The sequence below is a fragment of the Panthera tigris genome, chromosome C1 (assembly GCF_018350195.1).
Source record: "Panthera tigris isolate Pti1 chromosome C1, P.tigris_Pti1_mat1.1, whole genome shotgun sequence".
Taxonomy (NCBI): domain Eukaryota; kingdom Metazoa; phylum Chordata; class Mammalia; order Carnivora; family Felidae; genus Panthera; species Panthera tigris.
The window spans coordinates 69,412,182-69,428,877 of NC_056667.1; the positions used below are offsets into that span (position 1 = coordinate 69,412,182).

General features: G+C 32.9%; 1 pseudogene; it reads right to left on the reverse strand.

Annotated features, from left to right (window-relative positions):
• Window positions 1–14,623: 14,623 nt before the first annotated feature.
• On the reverse strand, window positions 14,624–15,171 carry LOC102968355 (annotated as a pseudogene).
• Window positions 15,172–16,696: the final 1,525 nt, after the last annotated feature.

A 16,696-nucleotide genomic window follows, 5' to 3' on the forward strand; every position in this document is an offset into this window, starting at 1 on the left:
GAGCCACTCAGGCACCCCTAAATAAACTTTTTAAATTTAGTATAGTTTTAGATTTACATTATTAGTATCTTACATTAGTATAGTTTATTTTCACAATTAGTGAACCAGTATCAATATATTATTATTAACTAAAGTCCACATTTTATTAAGATATTCATAGTTTTTACCTAATATCCATTTACTGTTCTAGGACTCCATGTAGGATATCATCATATTACATTTAGTTGTCATGTCTCCTTAGGCTCTTTTACTGTGACAGTTTCTCAGGCTTTTCTTATTTTTGAAGATTTTGACAGTTTTGAGAAGTACTAGTCAGGTATTTTGTAGAATGCTCTTCAATTAGGATTTCTCTGACATTTTTCTCATGATTAGATTGAGGTTATGGGCTTTGGGGAGGAGGACCACAGAGGTAAAGTGTTATTCTCATCACATCATATCAAGGATAGATACTATCAATATGACTCATCACTATTGATGTTAATTTTGATCATCTGGCTAAGGTGATGTTTGTCATATTTCTCCTATAAGGGAACAATTTTTCCCTGTCTTATACTTTATAAGGAAGTCACTATACAGAATTTACATTTAAGGAGTAGGGAAATATGCTTTACTTCTTTGAGGGGGAGTATTTACATGCATATTTTTAATTTTTATGTGGGGAAGATTTGTCTAATTTTTTTATTCATTTATTTTTTCAGCCATGTATTGAATTAATATGTTTATTTATATGTGTTTCTTTATATAATATATTTAATTAATATGATTAATATTAATCAAGATGTTGGCAATGTAGGTTTCATTCTAAGAGCTCTTCTCTTGGCTTTAGGTGACCACCTTCTTGCTGTGTGCTCACATGACCTCTTCTTTGGGTGGACACAGGGGTAGAGCTCTCTGATGTCTCTTCTTATAAAAACACTAATCCCATCTTCCGAGGGCCCCACCTTTATGACCTCATCTAGTGCTAGTTATCTCCCCAATCCCTATTTCCAAACATCATAACATTGAGAGGCAAGGCTTCAACATATGAATTTTGGGAAGACACATACTCAGTCCCAAAGAGTACTCATTGGTGTTTATTTTATGCTTTGAGTTATAATCCAACACTACTTTATTTTGGTGGTTAAATTTTTCTCCTTTTGATCATTGGGAGCACTTTTACTTGGCTTTTATGTCCCTTTAACATAACTCTGTGTGTGTGTGTGTGTGTGTGTGTGTGTGTTTGCATGTGTTATCGTGTGTTAGCATTTCCTTGTTTCCATGCAGTACAAAATGTTCATCTTGTAAATTTTCTGTTCCAGTCCTAGAGTGAGCTCTTTCTCCAAGGATCCCTGGTTCCTTTGATTGATAATGGTATTAGAAACCAAGAGCAGAGTACTTGGTGTAGTTGCTATTAATGAGGTATTGTTGCTTCCAGGCTCTCTCAGCTGCAAGAGCTAGAAATATATGTGTGCATATTACCTCATGTACATACACATGTCTATAAATATTTTCATATATATCTATCTATATATATATCAAGCTAAACATGAATTTATACTGATATTTCCGTCTAATTCATTACCATATGGATTATTCTGGCCTTTCCCTTTGCTTATTTGAAACCTCATTCGAACAGTGAGGAACTTAGCGCCCACCTTCCTCCATTCACTTACTTGCTTGTCAAATTCTAGCGTACATGTATAGTGGCTTCAGAATTGTTAGCTCAAACCCCTGTATGAAACAATTTTATCAACTAGATTATATATTTTTTTTGACTTTAGTCTTACAGACTGAACTCATTTCTAAAATTGTTTAGGTCAGCAATTTATTCCCCCACCCCATTGAGTGAGGTTATTTCACACAGTTGTAATACATTTAGATTTTTTTTGGTCACAGTATGCATTCCATCTTGGAATTCTTCAACTTCTTAGTTTTTTTTTTTTAATTTGCATACACTAAGTTGTAGGTTTTAGGTAATAAAGTTCTGTGAGTTTCGACACATGCTTAATGTTTTATATTCACCATTATATAGTATCATACAGAATAGTTTGACCACCATAAAAATATTCTGTGCCTCATATATTCCACCCTTTCTTCCCAATGACAAATGAAGTTGAGGCTCCTTTTATATGCCTATTTGCCATCTGGATATCTTCTTTGGTGAGGTGTATGTTCAAATCTGCTCATTTCTGAACTGGGTGGTTTGTTTTCCTTTTGCTGATTTTTAAGAGTTCTTTGTATGTTTTTAGATACAAGTCTTTATTAAATATATGTTTTCAAATATTTCCTCCCACTCTGTGGCTTGTCTCTGCATTTTCTTAATAGCGTCTTTTTCAGGGAAGAAGCTTTTTACTTTAATAAAGTCAAACCTGTAATGTTCTTTTCATGGGTCATGCTTTGGTAATGAGTATCTAAAAACTCATCACAAAAACCTAGGTCACCTAGATTTTCTACTCTGGTTTATTCCATAAGGTTTATAATTTCCATTTTACATTTAGGTCTGTGATTCATTTAGTTTTTATTTTTGATATGTGTAAGATCTGTGTCTAGGGTTTGTTGTTAGTTTGTTTTGTATTTGTATGACTAATTGTTCCAGAACCACTTATTGAAAAAACTATTCTCTCTTCATTGAATTGCCTTTGCACCTTTGTCAAAATTCAGTTGGTTACCTTTGTATGGGCTGTATCTGGGTCCTGTTTTCTGTTCCATTGATCCGTGTGGTTCTTCTTTCACCAATGCCACGTTGCCTTAACCATTATAGGTTAATAGCGATTCTTGAAATTGGGTAACAATAATTCCCCAACTTTGTTCTTGTTTAGTGTTGTGTTGGCTATTGTATGTCCTCTGATTTCCACATAACTTTTTAGTATCAGTTTGTCAGTATCTACAAAATACATGCTGAGATTTTGATTAGCATTGTATTGAATCCATAGCTCAAGGTGAGAGTAATTAACATCTTAACAATACTGAAAGTTTTAATTCATGAAACATGAAATATCTCCCAATTTTTTTCTACAAAGAGTAGCTCACTCTATAAACTAAAAAATAAGTCCTTGGAGTAAATAATTGGAATTAAAATTTAAATATTCAAACATATATCATGAGAAAAATTAAGAAAAACAATGTACACTTGAAACTAACATAACACTGTATATTAAGTAATTGTAATTAAAATGAAAACTTAAAAAAAGCAGAAAAAAATATATAGCAGTGCCTCTATCCTAATATTCATGTAGATAAGTCTATTCTCCAAGTATCTGATGTTGACTTTTTATAAGTGCTTCCTACTATATGCACAAAATTGTACAACCATCACCACTATTCTTTTCTTTTTCTTTCTCTTTTTCTTTCTTTCTTTCTCTCTCTTTCTTTCTTTCTCTCTCTTTCTTTCTTTCTCTCTTTCTCTCTCTTTCTTTCTTTCTCTCTTTCTTTCTCTTTCTTTCTCTTTCTTTCTTTCTTTCTTTCTCTTAGCCTAGAGCACCCACTAAATGTAGAACTGTTCTTCAAGGAATTATCTACTCATAAGGTGTTGGGATCATTCCCCAATTCATTTGTAGTCCTAGCCCTATAAAATCTAGTATTACATTTTCCTTAGAAAAACGAATTGGAAAGTATAATATCTAAGGAAAGGCTAGTATCTCCCCATTTGTCTGTATATTTCAAAATTTCTATGATTAGTGTTTTATATTTTGATGGATATAAATATGTACATATTTTATTATACTGAATGATTTCATATTTTTGGTACTGTTGTAAGTGGTGCTTTTTTAAAAAAATTCAAATTCCAATTGTTCATTTCTCCTATACACAAAATAAATTGTCTTCTGCTTATCAACTTGTATTCTGTTACCTCATTATACTTGCTTATTAATTCCAGGAATTTATTTTCAGATTTTTTGGGGGGTTTCTACATGGACAATCATGTTATCTGAACATAAAGACAGTTCTTTTTTTCTTCTCAAGTCTCTTGCCTTTCACTTTCTGTTCATGTCTCACCACAAAAGCTAGGACTTCCAATACCATGTTGAATAGAAGTAGTGAGAGAAAACATCCTTGCTATGTCCAATCTTAAGTAAAAACAAATCCAGATTTTTATATTAAGTAGGATATTGGCTTTAGTTTTTTTGTTTTTTTTTTTTTTTGTTTTTTTTTTTTTGTAGATGTTCTTTATCAAGCTGAGGAAGTCCTCTCTAGTCCTGGTTTATTGAGAGTTTTTATTATGAATGGGTGCTGTATTTTCACAACTTTTCCTGCCAAAATGGATAGAACATAGGATTTTTCTTCTTTTTTCTATTGATTAACTTTTTTTAAGTTTATTTATTTATTGTAAGAGAGAGAGACAACAAGTGGGGAAGGGGCAGAGAGAGGGAGAGAAAGAGAGAATCCCAAGCACTGACAGCGTGGAGCCTGACACAGGGCTTGAACCCATGAACCTTGAGATCATGACCTGAGCCAAAACCAAGAGTCAGTTGTTGAACCAGCTGAGCCACCCAGATGCCCCTCCTATTGCTTGATTTTTAAATACTGCACCAGCATTGAATACCTGGAATGAATCCTCATTTCTTGTGTGTAGTTCTTTATTGGCTTCTATTTACTAATATTTTGTTGAAAATTGTTATGTCTATGTTCATGAGATATTATTGTGTAGTTTTATTTTCTTATAATGTTTTTGCCGGCTTTAGTATTAGAATAATGCAGGATTCAGAATAAGTATGGAAGGCTTCTCTATAGCTTCTGTTTTCTGGAAGAAATTGTGAAAAAAATGATATTATTTATTCCATAAATGTGTGGTAGAATTCCCCTGTGAAATCTTCTGGACCTGGTGCTTTCTTTTTTGGAAGGTTATTAATTATTGATTTAATTTATGTAGTAGACATAGGTTAATTGGATTATTTTCTTGTGTGAATTTTATATTTTGTGTCTTTCAAGGAATTTATCTGTTTCACCTAAATTATCAAATTTGTGAACATATAGTTCATAGTATTCCCTCATTATACTTTTAATGTACACGGGATCAGTAGTGATTTTTTTTCTCATTTTCTATGCACATAGTTTTTATTTGTCACTCTTTGTTGGTTAATCAAGCTAAGACCTTATCAATTTTATTGATATTTTTAAATATTCAGCTTTTAATTTCATTTTCCCTATCATTTTTCTCTTTCAATTTCACATATTTCTGCCCTAATCTTCATTATTTTTTCTTCTAGTTGGCTTAGGCATACATACATTGTACTTACTTCTCTTTTTTACTAAGATGGAAGCTTCAGTATTGATTTTAGATCCTTACTTTTTTCTCATGTATATGTCTAATGTATAAATTTCCCTCTCCACACTGCTTTTACTATATCCCACAAATTTGTATAAGTTGTTCTTTTATTTACATTTACTTCAAATATTTTTATAAAATTTCTCTTGAGCTTTCTCTTTGACCCATATGTTATTGAGAACTGGGTTAGTATTTGAGGATTTTCCAGATATCTTTTTGTTATTGACTTCTAGTTTGATTCTATTGTATGAAAACAAATTTTGTATGATTTCTATTCCTCTTTATATGTTAAGATCTGTTCTATGGCCCAGAATATACTCTGTCTTGGTGAGTGTTTCCTGAGAGCTTCAAAAGAGTATGTAGTTTGCTGTTGTTTGATGGAGTATTCTATAAATATTAATTAGATCAAGTTGATTAATAGTGCTGCTCTGGTAATCTATAACTTTGCTGATTTTCTGTCTGCTTGTGTATTAATTTTTGGTTGGCCCAACAATTACTTACAGAAAGGCATTGAAATCTCCAATACACTAGTGGATTTTTAAATTTCTTCTTGTAGTTCTATTTTTGGTTCATATATTTTGATGGTCTGTGGTTAGGTGTATATACATTTAGCATTGTTATATCTTCCTGGAGAATTGATTCCTTTTCATTATGCAGTGCTATAATAATCCTTATTCTAAGTCTGCATTGTCTGGAATTATACAGCTACTTCACAGTTTTCTTTGAATTAGTGTTAGCATTATATACATTGAGAACTCTGCAACTAGAGATGGGAGTAAGGGTTAGAAGAAAAGGCTATCCCTTTAGAAAAATAAATAATAACAATTAAGCCATTAATTTAACTACATTTTTATATTTATTTATGATTCTAATGTGGTTAATATTTTCACTGGGCATTAACATTATTTCAGGCATTTCCCACAGTGTCCATTAAATAACTTGTGTATACTGTACTTAACGTGCTATCTTAACGTACTAGTATTTTTATATTTGTTTAGTTGATATCTAAGTTATTTTTCATAACTTAGTTGTTACTATAGTTGTCACGTTATACATAGCAATGTTGTTTCAATAAATATCTTTTGGACAAATGCATGATCTAAATGTGAGGAGTTAATAGAACAACTTGCCTGTATGGAACAGAATTTTTTTGCTGGACAATAGCAAGGAATATGTGAGGCAAAAGCATGAACAGTTAAAAAGATTTCTTTAAAAAATTTTTCTAATGTTTTTATTTATTTTTGAGAGAGAGAGAGAGAGAGAGAGAGAGAGAGAGAGAGAGAGAGGAGGGGCAGAGAGAGAGGGAGACACAGAATCCAAAGCAGGCTCCAGGCTCTGAGCTGTTAGCACAGAGCCCAACGTGGGGCTTGAACCCATGCCCTGTGAGATGATGACCTGAGCTGAAGTTGGACGCCCAAGCGACTGAGCCACCCAGGCACTCTAAAAAGATGTATTATAAATTTAAACTTTGTAGGAAATGTAAAGACAAATAATATTTTCATGAACTCAGACTCTTAAGGTATTAAAATAGTGACCACATGTGAGGTATTAAAGCTGGTGCTACACCAATTCAGTGTATTAAACAGGTTAGAGTTAACTTTGCAATCAGCATAAACTATAAAGAAGATTTCAAAGTAGAAAATCATTATATAGTTTACATACACTGCAAGGCTTGCCTGAGGATCATAGAGAGGTTCATTGAATTTTTGCTGGCTAATAAAATTTAAATAAATTTAATTATAAAAATATCCTATTAATTCTTACCATTTTACCATCAATGGGATTACAGAAAATAAGTGCAGTTACTGAAAAAAATCTGCAAAATAGAGCTCATATTTGAATAAAAATATAGTTGCTTGAAACTCTCACAAATTATTATTTTATGTCACTACTTTGGAAGCCACTGATCAATGTACACTTAACTAAGAAGATATATAAAAATGCAATTTTTTATTTTGAAACAAATCTAAGTTTGCTTATTAGGTAGAGAGAAACTAAATTCTAAATCACATGTCTGAAAACAAAGATCTACATGAAATTTTAGTATCCCATCTCATCTAGCTAAGTCTTCCTCAGTATGAATGTGCCATCGCCATTAAATGAGAATAGGGAAAGAAACTGAGAATTTAGAAATATCAAGGTCCATTGCTTTTCAGAAGCAGCATCTGCAGATTGGGTTTGTTTATGCTGTATCTGTTGATAAATTTGATTTCCTAGAATGTTACATTCTCACTTATAGAATGACCTCACTTTGAAAGAATGTTGAATGGTAGAAATAACTCTAGACTAAGTTTCAGAAGACCTGAACTGCCACATGCCTGTTTTCTCTAAAGTGAGGAAGTTGGACTTAGTCTTAAAAAATCACAAGATAATAATTGAGATTTTGCTACTTCATTCTTTTTACAATGGATTAAAATAGAAACATACCATTACCTAAGGATTTGGGCCAGTATATTTCACATACAAATTTAAATTGAGTAACCAAATCTTAGGAGAGTATTAAACATCTTCTAAAACATGGCAGGGGAAGTATCCCATAGAAACTTTAATTATACAAGTATCTGAATGCCTTGTGGCCTAGATTCCCCATTGTCAAAGTGATGATTAAATTAAAAATATCCCTGAACATTAGCCACGCAACTAGAATAGCACTTGAGTAGTTATTCCTTACATTCGGCTCTAAAATATGCCAAATTTATGTTTATAAACAATCTTCATTAAGTCTGACAGGCACTGTTGATCCGAGTTAAGTCTCTAATTCTGGGCATCCAAGGCCTCTGTCCTCTCTTTCCTCATCTCTTATTGTTTTCATGATGAGATGAATTAAAATTCTTATTTGTTATGCATTCGGTGTACCACCGCTCTTCCTGCTCATCTGTGCTTATAAGATTTTACTCTGCTTGCATAAGTGTTCATGAGCCCTCAATTTTGAACAGCTGTGAGGAAGGCTGGTTAACTATTTGTAAACACCACCCAACGATCCTTGACAGTAATGGAAGTCTTGCAGAATACTGAAGTGCTATTTTATTGGGAGTGATAATGAGACTGTCTTGTCCAGGGGTCTGGTTATTACACCAATACCGAACATTATCGTTTAGTTGTGTGGTGTAAAATAATTAATTAGTCACATTTTTCCCCCAGGAGGCTCTATCCATACTGAGGGAAAAAATGGTGTGTATAGCTCTTACCTTTATTGTGATAATTCAAACTTGTACCATTTTTGAGCTTTCTATCTGGTTTGGGTAGCTTTGAGAACAAATATCAAATTTTTATATTTTGGATTGCCCTTTCTTTTCAAGAGTAAAATGGTATTTAATTATGTGAATAAGATACTATTCATATAATATATAGGATAGCTTATATCACACAATACACAATATATACATTATTATGCAGAAATGCATTATTATGAAGACACAAACATTTTTCCTATATGGTCACCAAGCTTAGAAATAAAAATTGCTTTTATTGTATCAATTTCAAGTTTGCTGTAAGGAGATACTCTTAACAATGGGAGTTGGTTAATAGGGACAATACCTATTGGAAAAGGGCCTGACACTCATTTAAAAATGGCATCAATAAATTATTGTTGAATACATGCATAAAAAGTTGTGAAGATTTCCCCTTTTAATCTGAGAGCATGTATCTTTTTAAGTTGCAAAGATGCAAATAAAATACACGTTTTCTCATTGCAATTCAGAGCCTGTGCTGCTCTATCTTTATGCATGTAGCTTTATATACCAAAATCTTTATCTCACTAAAGTCATTTTGTAGATTTCTATATATACTTAGTGCACATTTTTCATGAAGTATGCACAATGCTGAAGTATTTATAAGTTGTTGCTCATATGAATGAGATGTATTTTTAAATTTTATTCTACTGGTTATGGTAGTAATGGTAGGAATAAAAATAATGTCATTTACACTAGACTCTCTAATTTGCTCAAAAAATTTTTTGAATGCCTACTATGTGCAAGGGACTATGCTAGACACTGGGATAAGTGGTGGAAAATATAGAGAATCTGTCTTCAAGTAGCTGATGGTCAACACGGGTCAATAACTATCTTGAGGAAAAACAGAATAGTTCTATTGAGACTGTCAGAACACAACTGTTCCTTGGCTCTCTTGCATTTCTAAACTTCTTGCTAGTAGAGGCAGTGACTACCTTTGTTCGCAACTATCTTTTCACTGATGTTGTACAGTAAATAGCCTTGGAAGATAGAGATACAGTGTTTCATTCCAGAGCAAACTGCAGATTTGTTTACAGTCTTGGAACATATAGTCTCTTTTGGCAGCAAAGACAGACATGCTTACTGACCATTATAAAAGGCAGCTTCTCTAAGCTCAAGGTTGCTGTCCTGTAAGGTGATCTACATATTGCATGTGTCATTCGACCCTCTTTGCATCATCTTGTGAGAATTGGGCTCAGAGAACCGGAGCAAATACTAAAACTGTTTCCTCTATTACCATGAGTAATAAAGTCTTTTGTTCTGATGTAGGAATCTCATGTCTTCTGCCAGCAACCATGAAACTGGGGCAGGCTAACTCGTTAACTTACAGAGTTACATATCAGATCCTTCAGAATGCTGGACAGATACCTGAAGTCAAAGTAGGACATAGCCAAGCCACAGTAGGACAGGAGTGGGGATGTCAAAAGGAGCATTTTAAGGAAAGAGCTATCCTGTTCATAGGCTTGGTTTGTTCAGTATTACAGAAGCAAACCTGGGGTGGGGGATATGAATTAGGAAGACTTGAAATTGTCGTTAATCACAGACTAATTTATCGAGTGCTCACTGTGTTTCAAGAAATTTTCTCTACACATTACATAAATTATCTTATTTGATTTTCAACAACTGATTACATAATTTCTATTCCCATTTTATAGATGAAGAAATGAAGACAGAGAAGGAACAAGTAACATGTCCAAATTTATATAGTTTGTTTAGAGGTGGAGTCAAGATTTGAGTACAAACTGGGTGAGTTTAGAGCCCATGGCCCTTACCACTGGACATATACTTTGAGAGAATCTTGGACTGAGACAACATTGTAAAAGACTATTTAAAGCACAGTGAGGATGGTGGGTTTTATTCCAAGTAAAAGGGGTAACCACCAAAAGGCAGGGAAATGACCTGGTTAGTTGTAAAGTGTATGCTCCGAACAAGGATACAATCAGAGGTACTTGAAGAGTGGTTGCAATTGTGTAGGCTAAAGAAGATGATGGAAAGAAGGTAAAAAGACAAATTGTGATCTTTTATAAGCTTCAAAAAAATATGTACTACCAAGTACAAAGTCTGGTGAACAGTATGAACTCAAAAACATATTTCAAATTAATTAATTAGGTCACTATCAATAAACTATTTTATAATTATAATTATTTTATAATTAATTTTTGCCTTTCAAATAAATATAATATCTTCCCATAATTTTATCTTGTTCTGCATCTTTCTATTTGTTTTTAATCTGTGTCTGGTATTACTGTACTGCTAGAAATGAAAAAATAGTAGTCAATAACAATATTTATTTAATTTATGTTTATTCATGTAAATTTAAAGAGTATGCCTCTGGGTTATGGGTTTCTTTAAAGGGCCCAATAGTAGATTCATTAGGCTTTGAGGGCCATTCTGTCTGTGTTGCAAGTGCTGGAACCTGCTGTTATAAATGAGAAAGTGACTATAGACCATGTATCAATGAATGGCCAAGTCTTTTTTCCAACAAAATTTTATGTAGGCACTGCTTTAGAATGTATCTATGAATTATTTTTGTTATTATCCTAAGCATATTTAATTTATTAATTTAACAAACTTTTACTGAATATATACAATGTACTAGAAACTGTGTTAGAGGTCAGAATGCAGCAATGTGCAAATCGTTGTCCTCAATGGAGCTTAGAGTACAATAAGATGTAATTTAAAATCAGTGTGTGTGTGTGTGTGTGTGTGAGTGAATGTGTTTATACAGGTCCTAGTGATGGGAAATTTTATTTAAATGTTAGCCATTAGGGACATCCAGTCACATTGGAACATATTTTATTTGTTTTAGCTAGGTCATCAGAATGGAAATTTGATGACAAACAAGTCATTATGACTCAGCCAGTAATAGCATTTTTATATATGCATGTCTGGTGATTCCTCTTCTTCCATTACTCACACATAAATATGTATAGTGCATGGCACAAAAAATTCTCTGGGAAAGTGTGAGTAAAACTAGTTAATGAATCCAGGTTCTTCTGGAACCAAAGCTTCTGAAATCCAGATTTCTACCTTCAGAGATGAACATTGAATCATGTCTCATATAATTTAACAGTCCTGATTAAAGCCAGCTGGTAGGCAAGGTTAACAATACCCACCAAATCCCTACGTAGGGAAATTTACCTGGAGGAGAGGAAAACTTTGGCAAAGGATCAGGCATCAAATACTAGGGCCCAAGTGACCATATGAAGTTGCACCCACCCTGACCCAGTCTCAACAGCAGCATGGGTATGCATTTGGTAAAATACATATGAATGTGTATGCATGTACATGTACATTTATGAAATTTTTAAGAGATATGCCATGGCAAAATCATAAGATAGTCCAGCTTTCTTTGGTATTAGCTTTTTGGTCAGGGATAAGGCAAAATTCCCAAACATAAAACATGACAAACTACTGTTTCACAAGCAATTCTGTTGGTCCTTGACTTCTAGCACATGTCCTACTACAGTCTACATCTTGCATCAGACAATTGCACTGCTTGACCTGGGTGATTTTTTGTCATACATTGGTTAACTTGGGGCATTTAAAAAAAAACTGAAGTTTGCATTGCAAATCCAGATTTCCTATTTTTAGCAGCCATAACATGCAGCCATGAGAGAACAGAACAGAATAACAGGACTCTTTCAATTTTGAGCAAACTTTTTTCATCGAAGTATAATTGACATGCAATATTATATTAGTTTCAGGTGTAAAAAATATTTATTTGAAAATTCTGTACATTATTCAGTGCTCATTCTGGTAAGTGTAGTCACCATTTGTCACCATACAATGTTGTTACAAATATAAACCACATTCCCTATGGTGTACTGTTCATCTCTGTGCCTTCTTCCTTTTATAACTGGAAGTTTGTACCTCGTAATTCCCTCCATTTGCTAATCTCCACCCTTACCTCCCCTCTTGCAACCACCCGTTGTTCTCTGTATTTAGAATTCTTCTGCTGTTGTTCATTTGTTTCATTTTTTAGATTCCACATATTAATGCAATCACATGGCCTTATTAGTCTTTCCCTGTCTGACTTATTTCAATTAGCACAGTACCCTCAGGGTACACCCATGTTGTTGCAAATGGCAAGATTTTATTCTTTTTTATGGCTCGGTAATATATATATATATATATATATATATATATATACACACACACACACATATATATATACATATATATATATATTACAAAGAAGATATTGGAGATATATATATATAGAGATATATATATATATCTATATATATATATATATATCTTCTTTTTTCATTCATCTATCAATGGACACTTGGGTTGCCTCCCTATCTTGGCTATAGTAAATATTGCTACAATAAACATAGAAGTGCAAATATCTTTTCTAAGTGTGTTTTTGGGATTTGGATAAATATCCAGCAGTGGAATTTCTAGATCATATGGTATCTCTATTTAAAAATTTTTGAGGAATCCCCATACTGTTTTCCAAAATGGTTGAACCAATTTACATTCTCATCAACAGTGCATGAGGGTTCCCTTTTCTCACCAACACTTGTTAACTCTTGCCTTTTTGATACTAGCCATTCTGACTGGTGTAAGTGATATTTCACTGTGGTTTTCATTTGCATTTAGTATTTAATCAATTAATTAAAGTTTTAAATAATTAATTTTAGTCTAATTAATTTCATTTAATTGATACATTTAATTAATTTACCCTGATTAATATTTTATCTAATTAAAATTTAATGATTTAAAATATGTGACTTATTTTTATATCACTAGTCTTTTAGCAACATATTATGAAAGATAAATTCAATATTGTTTTCTGTATCATTTATATAATTTTTGTTATTAGGATGGGGTATTGGTTTTGACATAATCATCCATTTGGTGATCACTCAACTCCTTATTTAAACTCAAACATTGAACTGTCCTTGGATTTCTAATATAAACTCTGTCTAGTAGTAAACTCTATCTTGAGTGAAAATAAAATTTATTCAGCATTAACTCTGTGTTATTGCTCTATTAGTCAATTATATTGACTATTTCAGTGATTCTGACAAAATATTTAACTACAGGCATTCTTTCCTCAGTATTTTTAATTGTGGGACTCAGAGAAGTTAAATAAATTACATAAGATTCAACAACTAGTAAGTCAAAAACTGAACTTCAACAATAAATCCATGTGACTTCATTGGAGCAAATTGTTTATCTTATGACAAATTATACTTTCATCAACTATCGAGTTTCATTTGCTTATAATGTTTTTAATATTTCTTCCCTTATATGAATAAGTAGTATTAATCTAGTTTTCTTTATTATGATTTTTACCACATTTAAAAATGAAAAACATAGAAGGAATTTTAAATGAGAATTTTCATTCAACTCTATATAAATGAATATGACAGTCTAAATGAAGTATGTGGTTTGCCAGCAAAAATTGATTGACAAAAATTAAGAAATCAAACCTAAACAAAGAAACAAAAATCACTGTGGAAGAAATTTGGAAAATGGACAAAGGAAACCTCCCAAAAGTGAAGGTAAAGAAGGTAAAGATTTAAGTACAAATTATTATTATTATTAATTATTATTATCAGTAGTAGTAGTATTTATGAATGCAGAGCAGATGCCAGGTATATAGAGTATAGCCAATAACATTAAAAACAAACCAAATGGCAACTTAACTATATTCTCAGCAAAACAGTAATTTATGACATTTCTCCAAAAACCAACACAATGCCATGTTCAACAATAAAATGAAAAACAAAACAACCAGCAGTTGCTACGTTAGACCTCAAGACATAGTTTCTTACAGCATTTCATGTCTACAGTTTGGTTCTCTGTTTCAGAGCATGAATTACTTTTCAGATGAAAAACCTGGGATGGCGGAGGTTTGTTTATGTGTGTTGGGGGAGAATCCAGGGTGGAAAAATAGGGGGGAGTAACAAGAGATTCATTTCTCTGGTCAGGCAACCAAGTGAGGAGGTAGTTATTTAGAGAGCTTCTCAAATAGAGAATATTGTACTGATCTACTGAGAGCTGAGGAGGTAGTAGGAGCTTCCTGTGAGACTCAAGATAGCAACAGGAATACTTACGCAAGAAAGTCAAGACCAGGGTGTCAGTGCAGTTTGACAGTGGCTCTTTTCTGATGCTACAACTTTAAAAGTATTCATTACAATACCACACACAAGAACCGCATAAAAACTTGAGTCCCATCATCACTGCTGTTGAGTTTCTTCATTTGGTACTGGCATATTTATCTTACCAGTGTGCAAAAGGCATATTCAACACCCTGTCTGGTCTTGGCTTAGGTTTCAATGAACGGAATCCCGTAACTCTTGGCCAATTTGTGGGCTTGTTTTTTGTTGACTGTCCTTGTTGGCAAATCACACTTGTTTCATCTGAGTTTTTTACTTGCTTAAGCTGTTCCCTGTAGAGGTTAATATCTGCAAATGATTTGCTATTATTGATGGCACATACACAGAGGAAGCCTTCACCTGTCCTCATGTATTGGTCTCTCGTGGCACTGTATTCTTCTTGACTAGCTGCATCCATTATGTCCAGAACACAGGTTTTACCATCTGTAACCACCTGTTTTCAGTTAAAATCCTCTATGTTGGAATCACATTCATCTACAAAGTGGTTCTGGATTAGCTGGGTTGTCAGTGTGCTTTTCCCAACACCAGCTGCTCCAACTGCCACCAGTTTGTACTCAGTCATTTCACACCAGCAAGAACCTCAAGTTTCACAGCCTCTGCTTCCAACGGATTTAGGACCACAACTGGGGAAAATGTTGGAGACCCCAGAACTGCCATCACCAGCCCCCACCAGGGATTAAGTTCAAATCATTTTAAAACTTAAACCAACCAGTATTGCTAATTCTATTTAAGTTTTTAATCTGAATTCTGTTTAAGTTGTTGCAAAGAACTAAGAATATAATGCTTGCAACATCTTTTATGAAATCAGAACATTTATATGTCTGTCAAAGGCAGATAATATTTATAACAACAACAACAACAACAACAACAACAACAACAAATCCTTAAGGTCATTTTTTAATGTTAGTACACAATCCAAAATAAAATTAGATTGTAATTAAGAATTGATATCTACCAGTATTTTAAAAATAAACATAGTCCATAAAAGATTTATAACTGGAATGCAAGGATGGCTTGTTATTAGGAATGCAATATCATTCATCATGCCAGCAAACTAAAGCAGAAAAAATTTTAATAATAAATATTATTTTTAGTCAAGATACAGGTTAATCTACATGATCTCAAAATGACACCAGACTGATGCAAGGTGGATTTACTAGTTAAAACAACATGCCCTGAGAAAATATCCTAGATAAGTAACTGATTTTGAAAAATTCCACAGTCCTGGAAAACAGAAAGGAATAAAAAATAAATCCTGGAAGCTATAACCTTTACCCTGGAACATATAAATAATCCCAAGAGATTTTCTTTGTTTTTGTTATTCAAAAAAATTACGTAAAAAAACGCTTCTATGTGTACTTCAGAACTTCACAAGAAAGTGTCAGCTTTATTTCATAATAAATAGCTATAATAAGTCAATAGAAATAACAGGAAGAATATTATAGTGGATATTTATAAATTTTTGCCTTTTATTCTTTCCAAAAACAAACAAACAAACAAAAAGGAAAAGTAATCTCACTCCCACTCTGATGCATATAGAGAATTATTCCATACTTATGCTACATCAAAAGATGAATGAAAGATGGGATCATGATACAAACGAGAGTAATTAAAATTTTCTATTTAGTAAACTGGAAAGGGAAGAGGGCAATGTGTTCCAATCCCAGTTAAAGTTGGATTCTTAAAGAGGAGATGTAAAAACTAGAGATCTTATTAGGGATCCCATATTTTCCACTTTTAGATTAGGATATAGAGAAAGCTAGTCCATAAAAGAAACAAAAACTGATAAAAGAGATGAGAATATAGAAGCCATAAAAATATCTGGAGAGTAAGATAGAATATACACATGAGGTTTCTCACAGTGTGTTGAGTAAGCCCTGACACCAGGCAACTCTGGGTTCAGATGAAGTTTCTCCTTTTGTTTGTAAAATATGCTGGGATCTTTGTATTTTATTTTACATTATTTTTGAGCTAGAAAACTGGCATAATATTTTTAATATATCAAGTCATATATTTTGCATTTTCTTTAAATTATAGCCTTCTTGACTTCCCAGCCATTAAATAAAAGCATGTCCATCATCCAGGGG